This window comes from Lepisosteus platostomus, chromosome 2, assembly GCF_059453375.1.
Source record: "Lepisosteus platostomus isolate fLepPlt1 chromosome 2, fLepPlt1.hap1, whole genome shotgun sequence".
In the NCBI taxonomy this organism is placed as follows: Eukaryota; Metazoa; Chordata; class Actinopteri; order Semionotiformes; family Lepisosteidae; genus Lepisosteus; species Lepisosteus platostomus.
Genome location: NC_142612.1, coordinates 33,178,436 through 33,189,991, shown reverse-complemented (window position 1 = coordinate 33,189,991; position 11,556 = coordinate 33,178,436).

Here is an 11,556-nt window from a genome sequence, read left to right as displayed (position 1 = left end):
GCAGTTTTCATCACAAATTAAACTTTTCTCAAACTTTCACTTTACTGTGCTGTGATACCTTGCATCTGTATATTTTTGTTGTTGTGATCATAAGGTGCTCTTCAGCCAGTATAATATTTCACTCTTTTCCTCTGCAAATTATATCCTTGGTGCAAACAGATAAAATGTTCTGGAACATACAGTAGCTCTTCTACGGTTGCTGCTATTTCTGGAGACTTAAATTGAAGGTAAAAGTAATAATTTGGTCAGGACCTCAGTTTTACATCTCATCCAAAGGACAGCACCTTTCCACAGTATAGTGTCCCTGTCACTATACTGGGGCATTACAATCCACATAGACCACAGGGCAAGCACCCCCTACTGGCCCCTCTAATACCTGTTCCAGCAGCAACCTTAGTTTTTCCCAGGAGATCTCCCATCCAGGAACTGGCCAGCTTATACCTGCTTAACTTAAGTGGCTGGTAGTTGGGAGTTGCAGGGTGACATTGCTGATAGCAAGACAAAAATGTGTTTAGAGGTTGGGACATAAGTAGTTTTTGAAACGTTTTCTCTATATAACACTTTTTTATTATCGTAAATTGGTTACAAAATTAGGTTGTCATACACAATTAAGTCTGTCACATTTATATGGTATTTATTTGACCCTTGATAGTAACCTTATGGTGTTTCAACACCAGCATTTTACATTACTTTCAAAGTAATTATCACAAAGATTTTTTTTCTATATTTGAAATACATATAATATATATATATAATAAATCCATTTTAAAAATGCTTGAAAATAAACTCAAAGCATGCATATGTTGATGATATGCAATATAATTTTTGTCAGGTATTAGAATGCTAGTATTATTTTTTATTGTGTGAGTTTCTTGTGATTTAGAAATACATCATGTGAAATTCAAAATTCTGTGTTATGCTTTCAGAAAAGTATTTGGAGTACTTTTATTTTTATGAGTAAAAAATAATGTATATGTTATCCCTGTTAATCTGTTCATATTTGTGTTATGACCACTACAAGAAGACAAATATGTTATTACATATTAAATAATTGAAAATATTTCATGCTCTTATTTTCATGGCTAATTAATTATTTAATAAAAATATTAACCTTTATTTAAACAAATAATTAACAAGGGAAATTATTTTTTTACAATATTGCACTGAAATTGACACTGTGATATGAAATATCAGAGTCTGTTCAAATGCAATTTATGTAAATGAACAAGTAATAGGTTTATTCCATGCTGAAAAGAGAAGAAAGAAAACACAACGTTTCGGCCATGGAGCCTTCTTCAGGTGTGGCTCCAAGGCTGAAACGTTGTGTTTTCTTTCTTCTCTTTTCAGCATGGAATAAACCTATTACTTGTTCCTTTGCAGCCTGCGCATGATGACACAGCTATCCACCTGAATTTTTTTTGTAAATGTCTTGTTTAGTTTGCTGTCAAAAATGGAGAACTGACATTAGATATACTTTTGCAATTCCCTGTTCGGAAAAAATATTTCTTACAGAATTTCAGTTTGTGAGTGTCACTGTGGAGAAGGACCTGTTTCTGTTTGAACTGAATATCTAATGAGGCAGTGTTAGAAAAATGGAAAATCAAGAGGAACAGAGTATTGGGTGTCTTTCCAGTTTGAGCTGAATGAAGCAGAAGTACTTGTGGAGACTCCAGAGTAACAATAATGATGACGAATTCTCTTAAAATATCATACTTTCAGAGTTCTGATGAAGGAAGTTACAGGTATAAGAATACTGGCACCAGTGGGACTGAAACACAGTATGACTAGTGTCTCATGGCACACATTATCTGGTATTTGTATTATACAAAGTAGTGAGATGTTATAGGTGAAAAGCAGAAAGCACAGCTTCAGAAATTATTTTAGTTCCAAGAGAAGGCACTGGTTTTTACAGCACTGTTCTGCGTGATGGTGCTGGAGAGGTATCAGACGGACACTGGTCTTGGTCTTCTTTTGAATAGCTTTTAAACATGTTAAAGTAGCTGACTGTTATGGCCCACAGGATAGATTCACAGCTTGCATTCAAAGAATCTGGTGTTTAGAGATGACAGTCCTTAAAACAGCTGTGTTCAGCGACTGAGTTCAGAACTCTAAAAACATTTTAAGAGAAGTTGAAGTAAGAAGATTAAAGTGATACAAATAATTAACACTTCATGTGAAGATAATTTAAACACAATAGTATAATGCCATGTGCTGCTCAGCATCAGTACATGTTACCTCTATTTATGAGACAGGAGTGTTGCATGTTTATTTTGAAGAAATTGAAAATTAGACTTATGGTAAATTACTTAAACCTTGTAACTGGACTCCAGATATTCATGTACTTATTTTAATAGGAGACCTACATCCCGTGACCCCTCTGGAATACTCCACTGAGCAGCACATCCAGCTGCCAGGGCTGATAATGACCAGATGTCCATTCGTCCATTCGTGGGAATGGTCCTCTGGAGGAAATTTCGGTGGGTCTCTTCAATACAAACTGAAAGCCAAGAGTAGAGTCAGCTGGCTCAGAAAATAGGAAGCTGGGGCCTAGAGTTCATGAACCATAAATACACTATGAGGCAGAAGAGGAATACAGAAAGAGGAGACAATATTCACAATTGAATGAATAGAGATCTCTAGCAAATGCAATTTTCTCAAAAGTTTTCATTCTGTTGGATTCTATTTGTGTTTGTCTATGTGTGTACACGTGTGGGCTGGAAATACATTTCATTAGAGTGCAATGCAGAAATTACTTTAGACAACTGAAAAGTGAACACCCAGTGGACAATGGTGAACATGAGTTGACGACACCGATCACATCATTTAATTTTGAAACTGAATTTTTTTCAAGACCATTTATTATTATAATTTCGATTCTACCCCCTTTATCTCAAGCTTAATCAGTTGACTAGAAAACTAGATGCATTGAGTAAATACTGTATATTTAACGATAACCATGGTGACGATAGTTTTTTTTCATGTTGTAGGAGTGGAAGATTGCTTAGGCTGGGTGAGAAGGCTGGCTTGCCTTTCCCAGAATACCTGTGCTGTGCCTCGCTTCTCTGAGTGTTACGGATGCAGGTGTAGTTGCTGCCCTTTGCTGGAGTTTGGCTGACCGTTAGAAAGGTCTCCAATTCTCTTTGGGGTCCCTCTGACGTTGCTTAGAGAGTCAGCAGGTATATGTGTGCCTAATAGACTGCTGTTGAATTATGCTGGAGTAAAAAGGAGAAGATGAAATGTGTTCTGCTTTGCTCAAGATGATTGCAGTATGTAGGCATATGCACTATAATTTTAGAAAGAAAAATGTGCGTTTCTGATTATCTGCCAATTTTAAGTTGTTTAGAGTTCAAAGACACCACAGGTGGTGCTCAGATACTTGTCTGAATCAACAGGGTTCAGAGCATCTTGAACTGCAACCTCTTGTATCATTCATGATTCAGATTCAGATTATTATTATACACTTCTATGAAGAAAAATCATTTTATGTTGTTACTTGTATATATTTCTAATATAATCATATAATCTCCCTAGGGCCATTTACATTGGTGGAGATTTCAGGGGGCAGTACATTTGAAGTAGTGATCAGGACTCTGGATAACAGACTGGAGGGCCATGGGCTTGAATTGCAGGCAGATCGCTGTTACTGCTGTCAGTAAAAGCATTTCACTCAGATGGAATAAAATTAAATGTCCTGCTGCATTATATGAGTCCTGAGTCTTTGTAAATGAAACTTTATTCTCAGTTGCTATAGCTTGTTATACAATAGATTAAAATTAATCTAGTACATTCAGCGGTGAAACCATTAGAAGGATCTGAAATAATTAAATAGGATCAAAACCTATAAACTTGATTTTTTATGGTATAGTATATATAGAGAGATTTTATAGTATTCTGTATGCATGGCAGATGATGTTCAAGTATATCTCTAACTTTGCAGAACTCTTCAGTAATCAGTGGTTCTGTGGCATCAAGGGTTATTTTTGTTAATGCATTTCCCATTTCAAGTCAGATGTACTGTTTGATTTTTTACAGATCTGAGACACTGCAGTGATACGCAGTGTTATGGATTCCCACATCACCGTTTAGGAGCAGCATGGTAAACTACTTCTTCTCTGAGGATACTTGTTTTATGGGTCACTATTAGAGTAATTCTTTGTTCATCATAGACTCAAATAAATCAAGATCATTTAGTGCTTTTAATTTAGGGGTCTGAATGTTTAATACTATGTTTAATAGAATGTTTAATAATGTTTAACAGGCAAAACCCAATGTGAGAGGGTCTAGTATTGGTATACCACCTTGGAAGTAATTATATTATATCTACACATTTGTAGACAATTTTTGTCAGTTCCCCACAAATTATGTTTTTTTTCTCTTTCACCCTTCAGTGTTTCAGCAGACTTATATTTTCAATAAAGTGATACAAATAAAGAGCTGTCATGCCTAAAGGAATACCTCATGAGTTTTATTATATAAGAGTGCTTTCTTATTGATTTGGAAATTCTGATTTCCTTTATTGTGGAATCTATAAGGTAGAAATCTCTATTTTAGTGGTCCACTGTACAGTAAGAATAGGTAAATTTGTTGGCCATTCATTTGTGAGCATCCATTTGGGGACGGAGACTTAGTCCTGGTTGGGATCTGTTTTATTTTATAGAAAACAGGTTCCTTTCTTGGCCTATTTTAGGTCTAGATGTTTAATGTTTAGAGTATAGGGACGGACTAGTAGGCTAGTATAGGCTAGTATTTTCTAGTCTGGTGTAGACGTGCTGCATTACACTCTGTAATCCCCAACTGTAGAAAATTTCATCTTTCTAATTTGCTTGCATAGTAGGAGGGTGTCAGGACCTGATTTAATAATCTCCAAAATTTTAACTTTACACCCCCAGGTTTGTTACAATACTAATGTGTTTATGCTAATAAACATATTATACTAGATACTAGTATAATAATACTAGAACAATTAACTCTAATGAATTAATGGAGGAGGTACTATTTGAATTTTCTTTAGCAACGTTTCAATTTTTATGGAAATGAAACACTTCTAGTTATGGACATATAATAGTACACATGCTATATGCACAGAAAAAGGACGCAAAAAGCCCAGCAACCTGAATTATTAAAACCAAGAGTATAGCTGTCATAATACGGCCTAAGGTTTGCATGCACCAGTCCAAGCCCAGGGGTGATGAGACATCTACCATGTCACAGGTGGCTCAAGGTGGAGCTCCCTTGGATATCCTCAGCGCAGAGAGACTGAACACCACAAGATCATGCACACACGGCACCCTCTGGGACTGGGGTCGCTGAGGGGATATTTTTCAACAAAAACACCCAGATATAGCTTTGGAAAGGAGAAGTGTGACAGTGATACAGATTTATTTGACATTTTAAAAATGAATTTTGTAAATAATGTAAAAAAAAATTAAAACAATCCCAAAAGTACTGATATTTTTTCTTTCCAGTCCAATTTGTATTTCTAATCGTGAGATCAACGTGAATGAAAATACAATAGATAATGTGTTCTATTTTCGGGTAATCCCATGCACAGCTTTGATCTTTTCAGAACACAAACTGGCTTTGTCTTCAATCCATTGTTTTCAAGTGGACAGGGAAATTTCAGAGTGCAAAAGCCAGCATTTATTTGCACATTTCTTTAAGGAAATAACTGCATGAAAAACTGCAGCCCCTTGAGATCACCAAACCCCTTGCGCAATCATTTGAGATGCTTTTTCAAGCCTTTGCTGGAAAATCTTGCAAACTTACAGAATGGTTCTGATATCAATTTTTTCTTCAGCATTTAAATGCGGTCAGTCTGCAAATTAAACTGGCCAGGCTATGATTTTACACTGGTTACACTGATAAAGTCCTTGGTTGCATTGGTCATACTGTACGTTTTGGGTCACATCATTCTGCATGGTGAAGTACTGTATGAAAGTGTATGAAAGGCCACACGTGCCAACAAAATGTTTCTAGAACCACCAGAACTCCTTCTGCTGCTTTCCACCATCAGTTACATTATCAGTAAACTCAAGAGAGCCAGTTCCTGGGACAGCCAGGCAAATCCAGGCCATGACATGACTGTATCACCACTAACCTTATAAACATTTGCTTGGAATTACAGAAACCAGCCAACAGAGTTTTGGAACAGTTTTATGGACTGATGAGGCCAACACTGTCATGTAAGACAACATTCATAATATTTTAGTTAGGCAGTAGAGATACTAGGTATCTTCCATCACTCATTAATGTGTTACAGAAACTATGCAGTCACTGTGAAAGTATTATTAATATTATCCATTATTATTATTAATATATATCTAACTATATGTACTGTAAGATAACCAGAGGAAGGGTCATCCAGGACAGGTATTTTAGGAACAATGTGCTCACTATTCTTGACTTAGACCTGACCAAGATGGCCGCTAAGAGAAGTCAGCTGACCCGCAGATGGAAAGGGCTTAGTCCGAAAAACAATGAGACACAGGTGTGTCTCAGCAGGAAACAAAATATATGTGCCCTGGAAACAGTGAACCAGTGCGGAAGCCAGTTGGTGAATGCGTTTGGAGGAGATAGTGGAAGTCGGTTGGTATTGGAACAGATTTAAGGATAACGGATTTACGGAAGAAATAAAGGTTTACGGTTTACAGTTTGTGATTTGGATACAGCGCGGATTGGTGGAAATTTATGGACTTTGGAACTCGGACTGAATAAGGATTGAGAGAACGGATTGCAGACTGGCTTGGAAACAGAGAAAAACTCCACGAAAACTAAAGAAGAGTGCGTGGTGTGAGTACTTTTGTCTCTCTAACATAAACCTTTCCCCCGGAGGTACCAGAGTACCTGCAACGAAAGCGTTCTTTCAGGACCCTATGCAGATGACACAATCCGGGGAAGAGTGGAAAAAACATGGAGAAAAAGAATGCAGGGGTCAGAAATGAATACAGGGGGCTTGTCCATGGTGCGCAGGTGTTCTGAGGGGTAAATCCAAGGCAAACAGTTCAAAAGGGAGTCCAAAGGTAAATCCAAGACGAGGCAAATGTCCAGAGCTGGGCGGTCCATCCAAGACGAAGACAAATGGGATTAAAAACCAGAGCGGGATCCGGTGGAGGGTCGGGGGGAAAAAGAGGGGAACGGGACCAGACGCTACAGCTCCTGGACTCGCCTGGTACAGGAACCAATGCAGAGCCCAGAAGAGAGTGAGCGTCTGGCTTTTAAGGTGGGCTGAATAGGAGGCTGGAACAGGGGGCAGGTGCACAAAATCAACTCAGAAGTGAAAGAGCCAGAGCGTCCTTAAGGGGGAGGAACTACAATCGTGACAGTACCTGTGTTAAAAATCCTTCAATTTAATAATAATTTCCTAAATAATTTATTCTATTTTTACATATTACATGTTGTATTTTGTATTATTACTATGTAATAAGCTGTTTCAAACTAGAGGTGTATTAAAATTGTACTCCTTGAGGAATAAAAAGGATGATAAACATCCTTTGCAGCCCAAGCTACACAACAGTCCCTTGAAAAAGAGGTTTTAGTTCTTTCACCACCACAGTATTTCACCATGTTTTATTTAATTTTTCATTTCTGCTTTTCAGTAAAATGAACTCAAAAGTGAAAGAGCCAGAGCGCCCTTAAGGGGGAGGGACTACAATCGTGACAATAAGAAGGCCAGTTTGAGCAAGCCCAGAATGTGGTTTAACCATGACACTACAGTTAATGCTCTTTTGAAAAGAGCCGTGGGGTTTTTCATGACAAAATAGTTTGGGCCTCAGTGTAATGTCTTATCCACAGGACAACATCTAGTTTAGTACAGTGTATCCAGTCCATGTCTGGTGTCAGAGCAATGGTTTTGATGTTAGGGGAGCTTTAACTCCCATATTTGCTAGTCATATGGAGTTGCAGGGGACCTTTAGCTGATCCTGGTGTTAATTTCAGTTGTGCTCCAGCTTTAACAAAAGTGTTGCAGGACCGTGACTCTTACTATTACTGATCCAGGTGCAGGACCAGGTCCTGACCTGCGATAGCAACCCTCATAAATGTCTCTCTTCCTCAGTCCGCTTTGCGCTTATTGGACCTCTCCTTCCTCCTTATCTACACCCTCTCAGCAGCTCCTTGGCTCATTCTTGTTGAAGGCTGCCATTCCCTGAGTCAGGGGAATTACGCCAAATAAACGTTTAGACATTCAAGCACTAATTAGGATGTGGCCAAACTGTTGAAAAGAAAGTAAAGTCATGAGACTGTTGATTACTGGCATTTATTTCTGCCCTTTCCTACTGATAGCACTCAAGCCTGCAAACTTTAGAGCTTACCAAATGTTTCTTGAAAGGTTTAGCATTACTGTAAAATTGTTACTAAAGCTAAGTGCAAAAGAGGGATATACAGCAACAGTTATTAAAAAAGACATTAACAAAGAGGAGGGGTCAGAAATATTTTCCTAGACCTTCCTGTTTATCCTCACATCTGTCATTCAAGGTGGCATGATGGAGCTCACCCGCAACAAGCTAACAAACTCCAAGGTGAAACTATCTTCCTCTCTCATCCTCCCTGGGTTAGAACACTAGGACAGCTCCTTCTGCCCCTATAACCTTAAATGAAGTGATACAAGATATAAACGAACAAGCCCTGCCAGACTTGAGTGAGGTCAGAATCGTCCAGCAGCTACCTGCCCACAAGCCAGAGGTGGGTGGCTTCTCTGGTCGACATCAGCAGATGACATGACTTTCCGGAATAAGACCAGCTGTGCATAGTCCCTCTTTTGAATTCTTCCAGTAAGTTGCTGTGACACACGTGTGGTATAAAAAACTTACACCGAGGGGATCCTCTGTGGCTAGAGATTTCAATTCCTAGAATAGGAAAGCGAAAGTAAAAATGTGACCAGTCATTCCCATCAGATAATCCCCTCCCAAAAAAGAAAGTAATAAATTGGGATCATTCTTACAGCATAGCCTCTCATTATCTATTTATTCTTCAATGTACAACTGAATTAAAATTACTACAGAATAAATGATATTTTTCTAACTGGCTCCAGAATGCCCTAATTCTAGAATGGGCTCAGATCCCACAGTCACACAGTAAGAACAGCTGTGCAGAATGAGTGGAATCCCCTGCATTGTCAAACCATCTCTATGTCTTGAGGTTAAGGCAGTTCATGACAAACTTCAGAGAAGTTGCCAGCTGCTGTAAAGTCCAATTAATTGCATTATGAATTGTTATGGACAGGACAATGCATGTGGTTAGCATTGCTTAATTGCTTGCAGTGCTGGGGGCCTGGGTTGAATTCCTGGGGTGCCACCTGATTGGAGTTTGTATGTTCTCCCTGTGTTTGCTCCCACAATCCTCCCACAATCCAAAGACATAGTGGTAGATTAACTGCCTTCTGGGAAAAATGGCCATGGTGTCAGTGTGTATGTGTCTGTGTGTACACTGAGATGGACAGGATTCATCCAATACTGGGTGTATCCTGCCTTGTGCCTATTACCTGCCAGGATAGACTCTGGCTCCCTTGTGACCCTGTATTGGATAAAAGAATTAGAAAAGGGATGGAATGAACATTCCTTTTGAGTTACATAATTTTCCATTTCTGACTGCATCCTAAGAGCACAAAACAAAGAACATGAAATGTTACAAACAACAGGAGGCCATTCAGCTCATCTAGACTGTTTGCTAACTAGTAGTTAATTAGTTCAGGGATTTCATCAAGCTGTTTCTTGAAAGAAGCCAGGCTATTAGCTTCTACAATGTAGTTGGGTAGCTTGTTCAAAACACAAAATTATTTGGGTAAAGCAATGTCTCATGTTCTCAGTTTTAATTAATGCAATCTTTACACAAGCAGCCTTTCAATAAATACCCGTGTATTGTAATGATTGATAATGATTGAGAAGCACAGCTCTCGGAGGGCATATCTTCTGGTTTGTGCTTCACCAGTGCTAAACTGCATCACTTCGTGAAGTAAATGTGTCAAGAATTCAACTATGAAAGCTCTTGGGAAAACGTCAAACAAAAAAAAATACTTGAGTTGCTTGATACCAGGTTTGAATAGATACTATGACCACCGGAAATTCAAGTTTGAGACCGGTGTGGTAGAGCATGTTCTCTTATCTGAAATTTGACCAGTACTGCATACTGGTATTTTTTTAAGCAAAGAGCTTGGGACGGCGGTACAGGCAAGCCAGGGTTGGATTTCTCTAGGACGACAGCGGTCACATTGCAACAGAGTGCGCGTCAGTTCGACTGCCCTCCTTCTCCCCTGATAAGGCAGAAATCTCTCACAGAGCTACTACAGTAGCGGTTATCAACGAAAGTAGGGGATATCCTGTTGCGTCATGTACTTTTGCGGCACTCGGACGTAAAAATACTACTGTAAAACGTCGACTCATAAAATAAATATCCTTTAATTATATTTATATATGTACATAAAGACTGATGATTACGCAGGAAATTAGCTTCCTGGAACGCGTATAACGAGGAACAGAATCCACCTTTTAACAAATTTCCTGTGAAGGGAATCCACACCTTTCACCTGCAATGTGGAAAGCGTTAGCACAGTGAAGGTGTTCCCGTTTTGCTGCACAGAGTTCCTCAGTCCACGGAAATGTGGTGGGCATTCCGACTGTGTTCGGCAGCTCGGTGTTGCCAAATGTGTGAAATATCTGACAACATTTCATTCTGTTGTCTTCTTAGGAAACCTATAGCTAGACATCACATTGAGCACAGCTGAAAAAACAGCGCAGTCACCGAACTTTCATTTCTGGAAGTTGGGCGTTTTTGAGTTTTGTTTCCCCAGTTTATTTAATTTGTAAATAGGATATCCAATTCAATATCAGCGGCACACTGGCGTCAAGACCCAGTCTCGACTTCACATACCATCGATCTCACTAACCCCCTCGAAACTGTGATTCAGTACTACGCTTCCCGTAAAGCCCTCTCTTCGCGGACAGAGGTAGCGCCGCTCGCTTCGCACGAAGACATTAAATGTCATCCCAACCAATACTAATAATAATTTATGAAGTAGTACAAAGAGTACATTTCTAATGTGAGCAGCTGCAGATGAACAAATATATATATATATTTTAAAAGTCATAATAACTCCTGGTCTTATAAAAGTAGTGTTTATTTAGTAAAAGTCACTTTACTCATCCGAGATCTTTACTAGGAATGCGCACCTTTCTGGTTAGAAAGTTTAATTATCTGGACAGATAATTTAGGTGCAATCATTTTGTGTTAAATTCTGGATTTATAGACGCAGGTGTTGACCATAGCCTTATCTAGTTTTAGTAGGCAGTTGTAAATGTACAATGTTTGTGCTTTTTTAGCAGAAAAAATAAATTGCTTTTCCAGCATTCATCCTTGAAAGACTGAAATACCATAAGGCTTGCACATTTCAGTTAGAATGTGCTTTTATATATGACATCAGGAAGCATTTCTTTATTGTGGGAGTCTGAAACAAACTACACAACCATGTTGATGATGATAATAATGTCCTCCCTGATGAAACAGATGAGATTCTTTGATCATTTGGCTACTAATAATCAGGTGGGCTAGATGGGACCAAAGACT